The 19,715-nt window shown below is 46.6% G+C and overlaps 1 protein-coding gene across 1 annotated transcript in view; it reads right to left on the reverse strand.

Moving 5' to 3' along the window:
* Positions 1-19,715, reverse strand: part of LOC138300177 (disintegrin and metalloproteinase domain-containing protein 9-like) — a 587,087-nt gene that overhangs the window by 498,638 nt on the left and 68,734 nt on the right. The gene's annotated exons all lie outside the window — the stretch shown is intronic.

Raw genomic sequence — 19,715 nt, forward strand, 5'->3', positions numbered from 1 at the left:
GTTGTGGGATATCATTTTATGAAAATTTTTCATTCGGGGTAGGAGGGGATAAAGGACTGGAGCCATAGCAACCTAATTTTTATTATTCTCTGGCCAAGAAAAACACAGGGGCCAGTGGCACACTCCGCTGCTCATTTAGGAGACACTAGGGAACATACATTTGTGCATACTACTGCTGCCACCTGGCTGACACACCAGGCAATCAGTTTGGAAGGAGCATGCATGCGACTCACATCACTCTCCTCATGTACAGGAGGACATATCAGCCTAGGGTGTCCGCAACTGAGGTTTGTACATTCTTAAGGTAATTTCAGGTAATATCAGTGTAGGAGGCTGGACTGGCTTGTAGTGAGTACCAAGGGGTACTTGCACCTTGCACCAGGCCCAGTTATCCCTTATTAGTGTATAGGGTGTCTAGCAGCTTAGGCTGATAGATAATGGTAGCTTAGCAGAGCAGCTTAGGCTGAACTAGGAGACGTGTGAAGCTACTACAGTACCACTTAGTGTCATATGCACAATATCATAAGAAAACACAATACACAGTTATACTAAAAATAAAGGTACTTTATTTTTATGACAATATGCCAAAGTATCTTAGAGTGTACCCTCAGTGAGAGGATAGGAAATATACACAAGATATATATACACAATAGCAAAAATATGCAGTATAGTCTTAGAAAACAGTGCAAACAATGTATAGTTACAATAGGATGCAATGGGGAAACATAGGGATAGGGGCAACACAAACCATATACTCCAAAAGTGGAATGCGAACCACGAATGGACCCCAAACCTATGTGACCTTGTAGAGGGTCGCTGGGACTATTAGAAAATAGTGAGAGTTAGAAAAATAACCCTCCCCAAGACCCTGAAAAGTGAGTGCAAAGTGCACTAAAGTTCCCCTAAGGACAAAGTAGTCGTGTTAGAGGAATAATGCAGGAAAGACACAAACCAGCAATGCAACAACTGTGGATTTCCAATCTAGGGTACCTGTGGAACAAGGGGACCAAGTCCAAAAGTCACAAGCAAGTCGGAGATGGGCAGATGCCCAGGAAATGCCAGCTGCGGGTGCAAAGAAGCTTCTACTGGACAGAAGAAGCTGAGGTTTCTGCAAGAACGAAAAGGGCTAGAGACTTCCCCTTTGGTGGACGGATCCCTCTCGCCGTGGAGAGTTGTGCAGAAGTGTTTTCCCGCCGAAAGAACGCCAACAAGCCTTGCTAGCTGCAAATCGTGCGTTTGGCGTTTTTGGACGCTGCTGGGGCCCAGGAGGGACCAGGAGGTCGCAAATTGGACCTGAAGAGAGAGGGGACGTCGAGCAAAACAAAGAGCCCTCACTGAAGCAGGTAGCACCCGGAGAAGTGCCAGAAACAGGCACTACGAGGATGCGTGAAACGGTGCTCGCCGAAGTTGTACAAAGGAGTCCCACGTCGCCGGAGACCAACTTAGAAAGTCGTGCAATGCAGGTTAGAGTGCCGTGGACCCAGGCTTGGCTGTGCACAAAGGATTTCCGCCGGAAGTGCACAGGGGCCGGAGTAGCTGCAAAGTCGCGATTCCCAGCAATGCAGCCCAGCGAGGTGAGGCAAGGACTTACCTCTACCAAACTTGGGCTGAAGAGTCACTGGACTGTGGGGGTCACTTGGACAGAGTCGCTGGATTCGAGGGACCACGCTCGTTGTGCTGAGAGGAGACCCAAGGGACCGGTAATGCAGCTTTTTGGTGCCTGCGGTTGCAGGGGGAAGATTCCGTCGACCCACGGGAGATTTCTTCGGAGCTTCTGGTGCAGAGAGGAGGCAGGCTACCCCCACAGCATGCACAAGCAGGAAAACAGTCGAGAAGGCGGCAGGATCAGCGTTACAGAGTTGCAGTAGTCGTCTTTGCTACTATGTTGCAGGTTTGCAGGCTTCCAGCGCGGTCAGCAGTCGATTCCTTATCAGAAGGTGAAGAGAGAGATGCAGAGGAACTCGGATGAGCTCTTGCATTCGTTATCTAAAGTTTCCCCAGAGACAGAGACCCTAAATAGCCAGAAAAGAGGGTTTGGCTACCTAGGAGAGAGGATAGGCTACTAACACCTGAAGGAGCCTATCAGCAGGAGTCTCTGACGTCACCTGGTGGCACTGGCCATTCAGAGCAGTCCAGTGTGCCAGCAGCACCTCTGTTTCCAAGATGGCAGAGGTCTGGAGCACACTGGAGGAGCTCTGGACACCTCCCAGGGGAGGTGCAGGTCAGGGGAGTGGTCACTCCCCTTTCCTTTGTCCAGTTTCGCGCCAGAGCAGGGGCTAAGGGGTCCCTGAACCGGTGTAGACTGGCTTATGCAGAATTGGGCACATCTGTGCCCAAGAAAGCATTTCCAGAGGCTGGGGGAGGCTACTCCTCCCCTGCCTTCACACCATTTTCCAAAGGGAGAGGGTGTCACACCCTCTCTCAGAGGAAGTTCTTTGTTCTGCCATCCTGGGCCAGGCCTGGCTGGACCCCAGGAGGGCAGATGCCTGTCTGAGGGGTTGGCAGCAGCAGCAGCTGCAGTGAAACCCCAGGAAGGGCAGTTTGGCAGTACCAGGGTCTGTGCTACAGACCACTGGGATCATGGGATTGTGCCAACTATGCCAGGATGGCATAGAGGGGGCAATTCCATGATCATAGACATGTTACATGGCCATATTCGGAGTTACCATTGTGAAGCTACATATAGGTAGTGACCTATATGTAGTGCACGCGTGTAATGGTGTCCCCGCACTCACAAAGTTCAGGGAATTGGCTCTGAACAATGTGGGGGCACCTTGGCTAGTGCCAGGGTGCCCTCACACTAAGTAACTTTGCACCTAACCTTTACCAGGTAAAGGTTAGACATATAGGTGACTTATAAGTTACTTAAGTGCAGTGTAAAATGGCTGTGAAATAATGTGGACGTTATTTCACTCAGGCTGCAGTGGCAGGCCTGTGTAAGAATTGTCAGAGCTCCCTATGGGTGGCAAAAGAAATGCTGCAGCCCATAGGGATCTCCTGGAACCCCAATACCCTGGGTACCTCAGTACCATATACTAGGGAATTATAAGGGTGTTCCAGTAAGCCAATATAAATTGGTAAAAATGGTCACTAGCCTGTTAGTGACAATTTGGAAAGAAATGAGAGAGCATAACCACTGAGGTTCTGATTAGCAGAGCCTCAGTGAGACAGTTAGTCACTACACAGGTAACACATTCAGGCACACTTATGAGCACTGGGGCCCTGGGTTACCAGGGTCCCAGTGACACATACAACTAAAACAACATATGTACAGTGAAAAATGGGGGTAACATGCCAGGCAAGATGGTACTTTCCTACACAACCCCCCCCCCAAACGAAGGACAATAAGACCAGCCATGACCTGATGAGTCTTCATTGTCTAAGTGGAAATATCTGGAGAGTCCATCTGCATTGGAGTGGCTACTCCCAGGTCTATGTTCCACTGTATAGTCCATTCCCTGTAGGGATATGGACCACCTCAACAATTTAGGATTTTCACCTTTCATTTGTTTTAGCCAAAGTAGAGGTTTGTGGTCTGTCTGAACAATGAAGTGAGTGCCAAACAGGTATGGCCTCAACTTCTTCAGAGCCCAGACCACAGCAAAGGCCTCCCTCTCAATGGCAGACCAACGCTTTTCTCTAGGGGTCAACCTCCTACTAATAAAAGCAACAGGTTGATCCTGGCCCTCAGAATTAAGTTGTGATAGGACTGCCCCTACTCCTAATTCAGATGCATCAGTTTGGACATAGAATTTTTTAGAGTAACAAGGGCTTTTCAGGACAGGTGCAGAGCACATGGCCTGCTTCAGCTCCTCAAAAGTTCTGACAGCTTGCTGTCCATAATACCTTTTTAGGCATTTTCTTGGATGTGAGGTCATTAAGAGGGGCTGCAATGGAGCCATAGTTCTTAATGAACCTCCTGTAATACCCAGTGAGGCCTAGGAAGGCTCTCACCTGAGTCTGAGTGGTAGGGGGAACCTAATCACTAATAGTTTGGATTTTCCCCTGAAGTGGTGCAATCTGTTCCCCACCAACAAGGTGTCCCAGATAAACCACCTTACCCTGCCCTATCTGGCACTTTGAAGCCTTGATAGTGAGGCCTGCCTTTTGCAGGGCCTCCAAAACTTTCCATAGGTGGACCAGGTGATCATCCCAGCTGGAGCTAAAGACAGCTATATCGTCCAAATATGCTGCACTGAAAGCTTCCAGCCCTTGCAGGACTGTGTTCACCAACCTCTGAAAAGTGGCAGGTGCATTTTTCAAACCAAAAGGCATTACAGTAAACTGGTAATGTCCTCCAATGGTAGAAAATGCAGTCTTAGGTTTAGCATCTTCTGATAATTTGATCTGCCAATACCCTGCAGTCAAATCAAAAGTGCTTAGATACTTGGCAGATGCCAGTGTATCTATAAGCTCATCTGCCCTGGGTATAGGGTGAGCATCAGTTTTGGTTACCAAGTTGAGACCTCTATAGTCTACACAAAACCGCATTTCCTTCTTTCCATCTTTAGAATTGGGTTTTGGTACCAGTACAACAGGAGAAGCCCATGGACTGTCAGAGTGCTCAACCACTCCTAGTTCCAACATTTTCTGAACTTCTTGCTTTATGCAGTCCCTGACATGGTCAGGCTGCCTATAGATCTTACTTTTGACAGGTAAACTGTCTCCAGTATCTATAGTGTGCTCACACCAAGAAGTGGTGCCTGGCACAGTAGAGAAGAGTTCTGAAAATTGATCTAGGAGATTTATGCAATTATCTTTCTGCTCAGCAGTAAGACAATCAGCCAAAACTACACCTTCCACAAGAGCATCTTGATCTGTGGAAGAGAAGAGATCAGGTAGAGGATCACTGTCTTCTTCCTGTCCCTCATCAGTTGCCATGAGCAGGGTGAGATCAGCCCTGTCATAGTAGGGTTTCAGGCGGTTGACATGGAGCACCCTAAGGGGACTCCTGGCAGTGCCTAAGTCAACTAAATAGGTGACTTCTCCCTTCTTTTCAACAATTGTGTGGGGACCACTCCATTTATCTTGGAGTGCTCTTGGGGCCACAGGCTCCAAGACCCACACTTTCTGCCCTGGTTGGTACTGAACCAAAACAGCCTTCTGATCATGCCATTGCTTCTGGAGCTCTTGGCTGGCCTGAAGGTTTTTACTGGCCTTTTTCATGTACTCAGCCATCCTTGATCTGAGGCCAAGTACATAATCCACAATATCCTGCTTAGGAGCTTTTACAGGTTGTTCCCAACCCTCCTTTACAAGTGTGAGTGGACCCCTAACAGGGTGTCCAAAAAGAAGTTCAAAGGGGCTGAAGCCCACTCCTTTCTGGGGTACCTCCCTGTAGGCAAAAAGGAGGCATGGTAGAAGGATATCCCATCTCCTGCGGAGTTTTTCAGGGAGACCCATAATCATGCCTTTGAGAGTTTTATTAAATCTCTCCACCAGTCCATTTGTTTGTGGATGATAGGGTGTTGTGAACTTGTACGTTACACCACACTCCTTCCACATGGCCTTTAAGTATGCAGACATGAAATTGCTTCCTCTGTCTGATACCACTTCCTTTGGGAAGCCCACCCTGGAAAATATTCCCAGGAGGGCCTTTGCCACTGCAGGTGCTGTAGTGGTCCTTAAAGGAATAGCTTCAGGATATCTTGTGGCATGGTCCACTACCACCAAGATAAATCTATTGCCTGAAGCAGTAGGAGGGTGAAGGGGGCCAACTATGTCAACCCCTACCCTTTCAAAGGGAACCCCAACCACAGGCAGTGGGATAAGGGGTGCCTTTGGGGTGCCACCTGTCTTGCCACTGGCTTGACAGGTTTCACAGGACTTACAAAATTCCTTTGTGTCCTCAGACATTCTAGGCCAGTGAAACAGGGGAACAAGCCTGTCCCAAGTTTTCATTTGTCCTAGATGCCCAGCTAAGGGAATGTCATGTGCCAGTGTTAGGAGGAACTTTCTGTACTCCTGAGGAATCACTAATCTCCTGGCAGCTCCAGGTTTAGGATCCCTATGCTCAGTGTACAAGAGGTTGTCCTCCCAGTAAACCCTGTGAGAGTCACTGACATCCCCATTAGCCTGTTTGACAGCTTGCTGTCTGAGACCCTCTAATGTGGGACAGGTTTGCTGTGCCACACTCAGCTCCTCTCTGGCAGGCCCCCCTTCACCCAAAAGCTCAGCAGTGTCTGCTTCCAGCTCCTCTGGTGTAGGTTCTGCACAGGGAGGGAATTCTTCTTCCTCAGAAGTTGAATCCACTGTAGAGGGAGGGATAGTAGGAAGTGGTTTGCTTCTACTAGCCCTAGCTTTAGGGAGCACTTGGTCCATTGTTCCAGGATCCAAGCTTCCCTGTCCTTTTTGCTTTTTGGCCTGAGCCCTTGTCAAAGCAAAAATATGCCCTGGGATGCCCAGCATTGCTGCATGGGCCTCCAACTCCACATCTGACCAAGCTGATGTCTCCAAATCATTCCCTAATAGACAGTCTACAGGTAAATCTGAAGCTACCACAACTTTCTTTGGACCAGTTACCCCCCCCCAGTTGAGATTTACAACAGCCATGGGGTGGCTTTGTGTTATGTTGTGAGCATCGGTTACTTGGTACTGGTGTCCAAGTATGTGTTGTTCAGGGTGCACCAGTTTCTCAATCACCATTGTGACACTGGCACCTGTGTCCCTGTAGGCCTGGACCTCAACACCATTTATTAGGGTTAGTTGCTTGTACTTCTCCAAGTTATGGGGGCAAGCAACCAAAGTGGCTAAATCAATAGCCCCTTCAGAGACTAAAGTAGCCTCTGTGGTCTCCCTAATCAGACCAACCCCAACTAAATTACCAAAAGTGAGCCCAGCTACTCCCTTGGATTGGCTATTAGTAGGTTTGCTCCCACCACCACTGCTATTAGTAGGGACACTAGGTGTAGCAGTAGGGGTTGTAGTGGTAGGAGCAGTGGTGCCTTTCTTTGGACAACTGGGATCTGTTGTCCAATGGCCTTTTATTTTACATAAATAGCACCATGGTTTCTTTTCCTTGTTCTGATTAAAGGAGGATTTGGACCCACCACCCCCACCAGAGTGTTTTTGTGGGCCTGATGAGGACTCATTTTTAGATTTGTCCCCACCCTTGTCAGAAGACTTACCATCCTTCTTTTTGTTGCCATCTTTGTCACTCCCTGTATGAACTTTTCTGTTCACTCTTGTTCTGACCCATTTGTCTGCCTTCTTTCCCAATTCTTGGGGAGAGGTCAGATCAGAGTCCACCAAGTACTGGTGCAACAAATCAGACACACAATTATTAAGAATATGCTCTCTCAGGATTAAGTTATACAGGCTGTCATAATCAGTAACTTTACTGCCATGTAACCACCCCTCCAAGGCCTTCACTGAATGGTCAATGAAATCAACCCAGTCTTGTGAAGACTCCTTTTTGGTCTCTCTGAACTTTATCCTGTACTGTTCAGTGGTTAAGCCATAACCATCCAGGAGTGCATTCTTAAGAACTTGGAAATTATTAGCATCATTTTCTTTCACAGTAAGGAGCCTATCCCTACCTTTTCCACTAAATGATAGCCATAGGATAGCAGCCCACTGCCTTTGAGGGACATCCTGTACAACACAGGCCCTCTCAAGTGCAGCAAACCACTTGTTAATGTCATCCCCCTCCTTATAATGGGGAACTATCTTGTGCAGATTCCTGGAATCATGCTCTTTTGCAGGATGACTATGGGGAATACTACTGCTGCCACCATGGGTATCTAAACCCAACTTCTGTCTTTCCTTCTCTAATTCAAAAGACTGTCTATCCAAATCCAGCTGTTGCTTTTTAAGCTTCAGTCTGGTTTGTTCCACCCTCAACTTATTGAGTTCCCTCTCTAACATTCTGTCATCAGGGTTGGTGGGAGGGACATTCCTAGAAACAGAGCTATGATGGGAATGAACAGAAGGAGACCTGTCCCTTACAGAAGCCACCCTAACAGCTTGGTTAACAGAAACATTACTACCAGTATGGTGAGAATAAATGCTTTTGCTATGATGTGAGACAACACTATTTATATGGTGTGGCTCATCATCATTACCATCTATGCTAGATTGTCTAGTAATGGGCAGGCTAGGAAGTTTCTTTCCTGAATCTTTTCCTGGGGGAGTCCCTGAATCAGATTGAGAACTATTAGGTACTTTTTCAACAGATGAGGCACCTATGGCCTTATCCTGTTCTCTAAGCATGTTAAGTAACAGTTCCAAGGAAGGATTCTTCCCTACACTCAAACCTCTCTCTATACAGAGACTCCTTGCTCTTTTCCAGCTAAGGTTGTCATATGCAAGTTTGGACAGATCAACATTTTGGCCTGTGCCAGACATTTTTAGAGAGAGTTAAAGTGATAGAAAAAGAGAAAAAAGTTTTCAGAACTTTTTGGAAAGACAGAAAAAAACTTTAAAAACTTTTAAGAACTTTTTGAAAGTTTAGAAGTACTTTTCAGCACTTAGAAAAGAGTGAAAAGAGGAAATGCAAAACTTTTTGGCTATGTGTATATACACTGACCTTGTTTTGTATATTTTTCTCTTATGAAAAGTACAATGACAAGAGTGGTAAGTAGTCTCAAGCACTTATCCCACCACTGCACAACCAATGTAGGAGGCTGGACTGGCTTGTAGTGAGTACCAAGGGGTACTTGCACCTTGCACCAGGACAAGTTATCCCTTATTAGTGTATAGGGTGTCTAGCAGCTTAGGCTGATAGATAATGGTAGCTTAGCAGAGCAGCTTAGGCTGAACTAGGAGACGTGTGAAGCTACTACAGTACCACTTAGTGTCATATGCACAATATCATAAGAAAACACAATGCACAGTTATACTAAAAATAAAGGTACTTTATTTTTATGACAATATGCCAAAGTATCTTAGAGTGTACCCTCAGTGAGAGGATAGGAAATATACACAAGATATATATACACAATAGCAAAAATATGCAGTATAGTCTTAGAAAACAGTGCAAACAATGTATAGTTACAATAGGATGCAATGGGGAAACATAGGGATAGGGGCAACACAAACCATATACTCCAAAAGTGGAATGCGAACCACGAATGGACCCCAAACCTATGTGACCTTGTAGAGGGTCGCTGGGACTATTAGAAAATAGTGAGAGTTAGAAAAATAACCCTCCCCAAGACCCTGAAAAGTGAGTGCAAAGTGCACTAAAGTTCCCCTAAGGACAAAGTAGTCGTGTTACAGGAATAATGCAGGAAAGACACAAACCAGCAATGCAACAACTGTGGATTTCCAATCTAGGGTACCTGTGGAACAAGGGGACCAAGTCCAAAAGTCACAAGCAAGTCGGAGATGGGCAGATGCCCAGGAAATGCCAGCTGCGGGTGCAAAGAAGCTTCTACTGGACAGAAGAAGCTGAGGTTTCTGCAGAAACAAAAAGGGCTAGAGACTTCCCCTTTGGTGGACGGATCCCTCTCGCCGTGGAGAGTTGTGCAGAAGTGTTTTCCCGCCGAAAGAACGCCAACAAGCCTTGCTAGCTGCAAATCGTGCATTTGGCGTTTTTGGACGCTGCTGGGGCCCAGGAGGGACCAGGAGGTCGCAAATTGGACCTGAAGAGAGAAGGGATGTCGAGCAAGACAAAGAGCCCTCACTGAAGCAGGTAGAACCCGGAGAAGTGCCAGAAACAGGCACTACAAGGATGCGTGAAACGGTGCTCGCCGAAGTTGCACAAAGGAGTCCCACGTCGCCGGAGACCAACTTAGAAAGTCGTGCAATGCAGGTTAGAGTGCCGTGGACCCAGGCTTGGCTGTGAACAAAGGATTTCCGCCGGAAGTGCACAGGGGCCGGAGTAGCTGCAAAGTCCCGGTTCCCAGCAATGCAGCCCAGCGAGGTGAGGCAAGGACTTACCTCTACCAAACTTGGGCTGAAGAGTCACTGGACTGTGGGGGTCACTTGGACAGAGTCGCTGGATTCGAGGGACCTCGCTCGTCGTGCTGAGAGGAGACCCAAGGGACCGGTAATGCAGCTTTTTGGTGCCTGCGGTTGCAGGGGGAAGATTCCGTCGACCCACGGGAGATTTCTTCGGAGCTTCTGGTGCAGAGAGGAGGCAGGCTACCCCCACAGCATGCACAAGCAGGAAAACAGTCGAGAAGGCGGCAGGATCAGCGTTACAGAGTTGCAGTAGTCGTCTTTGCTACTATGTTGCAGGTTTGCAGGCTTCCAGCGCGGTCAGCAGTCGATTCCTTATCAGAAGGTGAAGAGAGAGATGCAGAGGAACTCGGATGAGCTCTTGCATTCGTTATCTAAAGTTTCCCCAGAGACAGAGACCCTAAATAGCCAGAAAAGAGGGTTTGGCTACCTAGGAGAGAGGATAGGCTACTAACACCTGAAGGAGCCTATCAGCAGGAGTCTCTGACGTCACCTGGTGGCACTGGCCATTCAGAGCAGTCCAGTGTGCCAGCAGCACCTCTGTTTCCAAGATGGCAGAGGTCTGGAGCACACTGGAGGAGCTCTGGACACCTCCCAGGGGAGGTGCAGGTCAGGGGAGTGGTCACTCCCCTTTCCTTTGTCCAGTTTCGCGCCAGAGCAGGGGCTAAGGGGTCCCTGAACCGGTGTAGACTGGCTTATGCAGAATTGGGCACATCTGTGCCCAAGAAAGCATTTCCAGAGGCTGGGGGAGGCTACTCCTCCCCTGCCTTCACACCATTTTCCAAAGGGAGAGGGTGTCACACCCTCTCTCAGAGGAAGTTCTTTGTTCTGCCATCCTGGGCCAGGCCTGGCTGGACCCCAGGAGGGCAGATGCCTGTCTGAGGGGTTGGCAGCAGCAGCAGCTGCAGTGAAACCCCAGGAAGGGCAGTTTGGCAGTACCAGGGTCTGTGCTACAGACCACTGGGATCATGGGATTGTGCCAACTATGCCAGGATGGCATAGAGGGGGCAATTCCATGATCATAGACATGTTACATGGCCATATTCGGAGTTACCATTGTGAAGCTACATATAGGTAGTGACCTATATGTAGTGCACGCGTGTAATGGTGTCCCCGCACTCACAAAGTTCAGGGAATTGGCTCTGAACAATGTGGGGGCACCTTGGCTAGTGCCAGGGTGCCCTCACACTAAGTAACTTTGCACCTAACCTTTACCAGGTAAAGGTTAGACATATAGGTGACTTATAAGTTACTTAAGTGCAGTGTAAAATGGCTGTGAAATAACGTGGACGTTATTTTACTCAGGCTGCAGTGGCAGGCCTGTGTAAGAATTTTCAGAGCTCCCTATGGGTGGCAAAAGAAATGCTGCAGCCCATAGGGATCTCCTGGAACCCCAATACCCTGGGTACCTCAGTACCATATACTAGGGAATTATAAGGGTGTTCCAGTAAGCCAATGTAAATTGGTAAAAATGGTCACTAGCCTGTTAGTGACAATTTGGAAAGAAATGAGAGAGCATAACCACTGAGGTTCTGATTAGCAGAGCCTCAGTGAGACAGTTAGTCACTACACAGGTAACACATTCAGGCACACTTATGAGCACTGGGGCCCTGGGTTACCAGGGTCCCAGTGACACATACAACTAAAACAACATATGTACAGTGAAAAATGGGGGTAACATGCCAGGCAAGATGGTACTTTCCTACAATCAGTGTTTGAAAAAATAGCAAAGGCAACAAAAGGATTGTGGGTTAGCAGGGCAGCAAGGGTATAAAAGGGAATTAGAGAACACAATGCAGACATCTCGCGTGTTTTAGGACTATCTAAAGGTAGTGTTAGATACCTGCTGGTGCTCAAATGATGAACAAAAAGCAAATACACAGAGAGGAGCTTTGTGTCAGCCACTCACTAGTGAATGGCGGCTCTGGCTCAACACACTTCATACTAAGTCCACTGGGTATCAACTGTCAGCCAACCCATGTTTTGTGACTACGTCGATTCATCCAAGCGTTATATCGTCTGATTTCAAGACTTCACACATAATGTAGTGTATAATGCAGCCTATTCATCCTATTTTAGATTTTATGAGCAATTACGGCATGTGCACCTATTAGCAATCATAAAGAACGTTAGTTGTGTTAAAGACTCCATCAGAGTGACCATCTTCAAAATATACATGTAGGTAAGAGGACCATGATAGAGCTCTGTCTTATTAAAAGGTATTAAGGCAGAGAGAAACAGAGAAGCACCCTTTAGCTGATAGTTGCTACCGAGTCAAAATGGTGCAATTGTAAGATCGTTCACTCATGAATGCAGAATGGAAAGTCTATTGTCTTGTGACAAGGAATGGATAATAGGAATAAGCTAAACGATTGGTTAATTGGGGTATATTTTTTTGCTGATGGATACACTTACGATGAAACTTGTTACTGAACTCCCATTTTTTTAATAGCGTTGAAAAGTGGGTTACTGGTTGGGGGGGGGGAGAAACCTTCTCAAGTAGCAACCACAATCTCTGTCAGGGTGAGACACAAGCAAATCCCAAATTAACCTCAACCATCTGGTAGCTTGACACAATTGCAGTCAGGCTTAACCTAGAGGAAACGGGTAAGGTGTTTATGCAGTACTTCAAGAAGTAATAAAGTGAAAACACAACACAGGAAAAATCCCACCCCATTGCCATTTAATACATTATTTGATCCCAGTCGACAAAATTCCAATCAGTAGAACTGGAGATATGCATTTTTTAAATTTTAGGTAAAAATAGTGCCTAGACGCACAAAGCGCCAACAGTGGTTACCTGATTGCACTGGACTGGGACAAAGTCACAAGTACAGGCTGACCCATTGGGCATTGTCTGGATGCATGGACCAGATTAGGCCAGCTGAACAAAATACCTTAAGTCCTGCTTTTCAAAGCATTGTGAGATGTGTCGCACAACACCTGTTCTGAGGAGTTATTGAGGATGCTGTTGACAAGGGGCTTGCAATGCATAGGTCTGCGTCCAGGATGCATCACGCAGCGGTGGTTTAGAGTAAACTGTGGGCCCCGATGTAAGGTTCAGTGTTGGGGGTGTGTTTTGCAGCATCAGCTCCTAGCAGAGATGTGCCGTGCTCCAGTGGTTCTGCTTCACAGGACCACAAATGTGCTGGTAGATCACCCCTCAGCCCACTTTCAAGGGTCCAGGATTAGGGCGGCACCACTTGGGAATAGGACCCAGAGTAGACAGAGTCCAGGTGCTGGACTTAAGGTGGATGGGGTCTTTCCCTGAGGCTCTGATCAGGAGGCCAGCCAACTAGCCCTTGGAGTCACTCTGGTAGTCCTAGGTTCAAGATGCAGGTCCAGGCTTTTCGCTCAGGTAGCAGGGAGACAAGGCAACATAGTAACATGTCCTTCTTGCAGAGCAGCACAGCAGTCCTTCTGGGACTTTCACAGGTCCAGAGGTGTGCTGAGGAGTTGTTTTACCGCTACTTGATGTGCAGGTGAGTCCTTTGGGGGAGTCGGTTGGTGTGTGTTGGGGTTGTCTTTGATAAGGGGGTTCCCCATAATTAAATTGCGCCTGTCCCTCCCAAAGTTACTGCAACAAGTCAGTCACACCGGAAAACAAGAGGCTGTCAGCAGGCTGTCCTTGCCGCTCATACCCAATGACACATGAGGGGGTAGATAGTGGGTGCTTTCACATGCTCAGAGAGTCACTGCCAATCACAATTGTTATTAGTGTAGCAGAGAGTTTGATCACAATCATATCACAGTACAGTCTGTCTTGTTCACCGTAAGCATGCACAAGTTGGAGATAGATAGGTGCCCAAGGTGGTGAGTGACTGGCGTCCTTGAGATGAAGAAAAGGTGACAGAAAGATCAGGAAAAAAAGGCAAGAATTCCACACCCTTGCTATCCTGCACAGGTGGTGAACAGTGCACGCAAACACACTTAGGACAACATTAACACAAAACAGGTACTGGCCCTGAACAACGGTAGTGCCTCCCACCCTTTGCATTGGTGTATTATAATTGTAGAGTATGGTGTATAGGAGCCAAACAATGTAATCGTCGCCTATGTCCCTGTAGCAGCACAAGCGTAGTATTGTCTGCCTCCTGGTCCCTAGAGCCGTCGCAGTAATAAGTTGGTATAGGGATAACGTCACGCACCCACCCCCACACTCTGGGTCCTGGTCAAATAGCAGCTTTAAACCATCACTTTACTATGTGTCAATACACCCCATTATTAGGTCAGTGAGGTAAACCAGGGGACCCATCCATTCATAAAAATTTCGGCACAGTCCTCACACTCATCGCCTAAAGTGCATGCAGTCATTCAACTCATATAACACCTCACATTATGAACATTGCAATCAACGCTCACAAGGTTGTACGTGCTATTCAACCGTAGCACATTCTAACATCAGCGCACATCACACTTGTGGCCTGCAAAGAAACAGCAATCCTGTGGAAAGCAAAAATGAGCAAAGGTCTTCACTGTAACCTATAATGGAAACAACATGATAAGAGCCCGGCACCACCTGCCTGCTCCAATGGAGTGGAGAACTACCACCCACCAACACCCGGGCACTTCCTGCCTGCAATACTGGGGTGTAATCCTAAAGTTATCACCCCTTCTGGCCAGAGTATTCCTCTCCAACCCCTCCGGCTAGAGATTGGCACCCGTTTCTCTTGAGCCCCTCCGGCTAGAGATGACAATGACATGTACATCAACCCTACCTTGGTGTATGCCGTGGCCGCTGTGCCTCAAGACAAGTCTACCAGCTGTCTAACCTACGCAGCTTCACTGGCTAAAATAAAGCACAAAACGTATCCGACACAAATTTTACGCATTTAAATAAAAGCAGGAAGAAAGTTGTGCAACAAACCAGAAACAATAATATTAATACAGAATTCCAGAAGCCGGCGAAAGGCCAACACTGGAGGGTGCGAACGAGGTGCCGGGAAGTTGAGGGGAAGGAACATCAGTATGCCAACAATAACAAATAAGAAACATAACCAGAAAGTAGAGCAGGCTACAAAGAATAGCATATATACAAACTATCCACAGCTCCATCAATAAATGAAAATCGATATTCCATGTAGCACTACTTCCTCCCTGTTTTTCTTTTAATCTTTCCAAACATACGCAGTCACAAGGAAGTGACAGATACTCACGACAGCCCCAGCTCCTTGTCTAGGAGGGGCCCGTCCAGCTATGCCGTCGCCCTCCCACACAGAGGCAGGAGAGGGGCTGGGGAGACCGTCAATCCGAACACCGCATTTTTCACCAAAATGTCAAAGCCAAATCTGTTCAAGACAATTCAGGACACAAAGCCAAAGACCAACCTGCTCTTCTGGTAAGATAAAGTAGTTTAATACGTGTACACGGAGACTGAACAGCATAAGAGATCAAGCTCAGACAGTCTGAATAAGGAAGTAATACAGAATCTTTTATACTATTAAACCACAAGCACATTAATACATTTAATTGGTTCTTGATATGAACTCATGATAAATTTTGCAACACTGCACTCATGATTTATCAGTAATCCTTCTTAACTTACCATATATGGATTGAAAGTCTAAAACAAGGAACTTGCACAATATGTCCTATGTGCCTAATATCGCGTCATTGTGTATCATCGGGCCCACTAGAACCAAAATGGTTCCAGGAGAAATGCAATTCCACAGGGGTAACAGTCTTTCAGCTCTCCCCCCGCACACTGAAACATCTTATCCCATGGCAAGCAAGAGGTCATTTGATTATTTTGAGTTTTGGTTTTACATTTGGGCCATGAGAGCTTGGCTAACTCTCAAACTTGTTCCACTTGGAATGGTGAGGGCTGCACTTTTTGGACTTTGGGACTCTGCCATATAGAAAAATCCACAAGACCTAGACACATCTGAAAACTAAAAATCTGGGTGAGTCCAGGTTGGTGTGCTTCACATGCACCCTGCACCATTTTCTTACCCACAATGCCCTGCAAACCTCCAACGTTGCTGGGAATCACACATTTTTCCCACATTTTTGTGATGGAACATCCGAAATCTGCAGAATTCCACAAAAATCCTACCACCCAGGATTGTCTCATCTATACCAATATAAATTCTGCCCTACTTGTCAGCCTAAATTTTTTTTTTTTCAAACTGCCCTTTCGGACCCGCTTTGGTTCCCCCTCAATTTCGACATGTTTTTGGCTCTTCCCTGTCACAGGCACTTGGCCTACCTACACAAGTGAGGTATCATTTTTTCCAGGAGACTGCAGGAAACGTTGGGTGGTAGGATATTTGTTCTGGTGCGATGATCCCACACAGAAATGTGGTACAAATGTGATTTTTTAGCCAAATTTGAGGTTTGATGAGGATTCTGGGTAAGAAAACACTGGGGGATCCACGCAAGTCACACGTCCCTGGACTCCCTTGGGGGTCTAGTTTTCAGAAATGTCTGGGTTTGGTAAGTTTCCCGGTATGGCTGCTGAGCCCAGGACCAAAAATGCAGGCGTCCCTCCCCCAACCGCAAAAACAGGCAGTATTGTTTTTGATAATTTTGATGTGTCCAGATAGGGTTTTGGGGCATGTCCTTTCGCGGGCACTAGGCCTACCCACTCAAGTGAGGTACCATTTGTATCGGGAGACTTGTGGGAATGCTAGGTGGAACAAAATTTGTGGTTCCTCTCACATTCCAGAACTTTCTGTCACCGAAATGTGAGGGAAAAAGTGTTTTTTGGGACAAATTATGAGGTTTGCAAAGGATTCTGAGTAACAGAACCTGGTGACAGCCCCACAAGTCACCCCATCCTGGATTCCCCTAGGTGTCTAGTTTTGGAAAATGCACAGGTTTGGTAGGTTTCCCTAGGTGCCATGAGAGCTAGAGGCCAAAATCTACAGCTAGGAAGTTTGTGAAAAACACGTCAGATTTCAATGTAAAGATGTGATGTGTCCATGTTGCATTTCCTGTCACGAGCATAATGCCTACCCACACAAGTGAGGTACCATTTTTATTGGGAGACTTGAGGGAATACAGAATAGCAAAACAAGTGTTATTGCCCCTTGTCTTTCTCTACATTTTTTCTTCCAAATGTAAGACAGTGTGCAAAAAATAAGTCTATTTGAGAAATGCCCTGTAATTCACATGCTAGTATGGGCACCCTGGAATTCAGAGACATGCAAATAACCACTGCTTCGCAACACCTTATCTTGTGCCCATTTTAAAAATACAAAGGTTTTCTTGATACCTATTTTTCAATCTTTATATTTCAGCAAATGATCTGCTGTATACCCGGTATTGAATGAAAACCCATTGCAAGGTACAGCTCATTTATTGGATCAGGGTACCTAAGGTTCTTGATGAACCTACAAGCCCTATATATCCCCGCAATCAGTATATTGCTTTAAAAAATCTGCCATAGCAGGAAAAAGTTAAAGAAGAAAACGTGGACAGAAATGGTTGTTTTTATCAGCTCAATTTCAATATTTTTTATTTCAGCTGTTATTTTCTGTAGGAAAACCTTGCAGGATCTACCTAACTGACCCCTTGCTGAATTCAGAATTTTGTCTACTTTTCAGAAGTGTTTTGCTTTCTGGGATACAGCATTGGTTTCACACCCATTTCTGTCACTAACGGGAAGGAGGCTGAAAGCACAAAAAATTGTAAAACATGGGTATGTCCCAGTAAAATGCCCAAATTGTTTTGAAAAATTGGGTTTTCTGATTCAAGTCTGCCTGTTCCTGAAAGCTGGGAAGATGGTGATTTTAGCACTGCAAACCCTTTGTTGATGCCATTTTCAGGGAAAAAACCACAAACCTTCTTCCGGAGCCCTTTTTCCCATTTGTTTGAAAAAAAACAAATTTTTGCTGTATTTTGGCTAATTTCTTGGTCTCCTTTAGGGGAACCCACAAAGTCTTGGTACCTCTAGAATCCCTAGGATGTTGGAAAGAATAGTCGTAAATTTGGCATGGGTAGCTCATGTGGACAAAAAGTTATGAGGGCCTAAGAGGGAACTGCCCCAAACAGCCAAAAAAAGGCTTGGCACCTGAGGGGGAAAAGGTCTGGCAGCGGAGGGGTTAAGGGATTTTAACAAATACAGTAACTCCACATGTAGTATATCATTATTGTGAAAAACCTCAGGGAATGTTCTCATTCACTTAGTCCAACATGTCAAGGCTTCCAGTGAAGAGTCACATGGTGTAGATCAGATGATGATGCATTGTGAAGGTATACAGGTGACAGAAAATCAACCAACAAATGTTTTGTTCCAGGTTAAACCTTTCCAAGGCTGAAAAAACATTGTAGCCAATATGTACCGATATTGTGAAGCATAATAGTGAAAAAGACCCTGTTGGACCTGGCTTTTTTTACTGGGTCATCCCCAAACTTTTTGCCTCCTTCCTCCTATTTTTTCTGACCTGTTGTTGTTGGCTTTTGACCTCTGGGCACTTTACCACTGCTAACCAGTGCTAAAGTGCATATGCTTTCTGTGTAAATTGTACTATTGATTGGTTTATCCATGATTGGCTATTTAATTTACTTATAAGTCCCTAGTAGAGTGCACTATATATGCCTAGGGCATATAGATTAAAGGCTACTAGTGGGCCTGCAGGACTGGTTGTGCCACCCACTTCAGTAGCCCCTTAACCTTGTCTTAAGCCTGCCATTGCAAGGCCTGTGTGTGAAGATTCACTGCCACTTCAACTTGGCATTTAAAAGTACTTGCCAAGCCCAGAATTCCCCTTTTTCTACATATACGCCACCCCTAATGTATGCCCTAGGTATCCCCTAGAGCAGGGTGCAGTGTGGGTAAAAGGCAGGACATGTACCTGTGTAGTTATATGTCCTGGTAGTGTAAAACTCCTAAATTTGTTTTTACACTACTGTGAGGCCTGCTCCCTTCATAGGCTAACATTGGGGCTGCCCTCATACACTGTTGAAGTGGCAGCTGCTGATCTGAAAGGAGCAGGAAGGTCATATTTAGTATGGCCAGAATGGTAATATAAAATCCTGCTGACTGGTGAAGTAGGATTTAATATTACTATTCTAGAAATGCCACTTTTAGAAAGTGAGCATTTCTTTGCACTTAAATCTTTCTGTGCCCTTCAATCCACGTCTGGCTAGGTTTAGTTGACAGCTCCTTGTGCATTCACTCAGACACACCCCAAACACAGGGTACTCAGCCTCACATGCATACATCTGCATTTTGAATGGGTCTTCCTGGGCTGGGAGGGTGGAGGGCCTGCCCTCACACAAAGGACTTCCACACCCCCTACTGGGACTCTGGCAAACAGGATTGAACTGAAAGGGGGCTTGGTGCATTTCTTAGACACTCTTTGAAGTCACCCCTACTTCAAAGGCACAACTTAGTATAAAACAGGGCTTCTGCCCTACCTCATCAGACACTTGCTGGAGAAGAAACCTGAACCAGAAACTACATCCTGCCAAGAAGAACTGCCTGGCTGCTCAAAGGACTCACCTGTCTGCTTTCTCCAAAGGACTGCTGCCTTGCTGTTGGCCTGCTGCCTTGCTGAACTCTTGTCTGGCTGTAAAAGTGCTCTCCAAGGGCTTGGATAGAGCTTGCCTCCTGTTCCCTGAAGTCTCAGTACCAAAACGACTTCTCTTTTTCACTTGGACGCTTCGTGCGCCAAAATTTTCGACGCACAGCTTGTTCCGCGGCTAGAAAAACGCCACACACCGACGCTGATCGACGCCTTCAGGACGACCGGAACTTCGACACACGGCCTCGCAAGGACAACGCCGCCCGACTTCCAGAGGGGAAATCGACGCAACGCCTGCCGTGAGATCGAAACTTCGACGCACCGCCCCGCAGGACGACACGC

Source organism: Pleurodeles waltl, chromosome 6, assembly GCF_031143425.1.
Source record: "Pleurodeles waltl isolate 20211129_DDA chromosome 6, aPleWal1.hap1.20221129, whole genome shotgun sequence".
Classification (NCBI taxonomy): Eukaryota; Metazoa; Chordata; class Amphibia; order Caudata; family Salamandridae; genus Pleurodeles; species Pleurodeles waltl.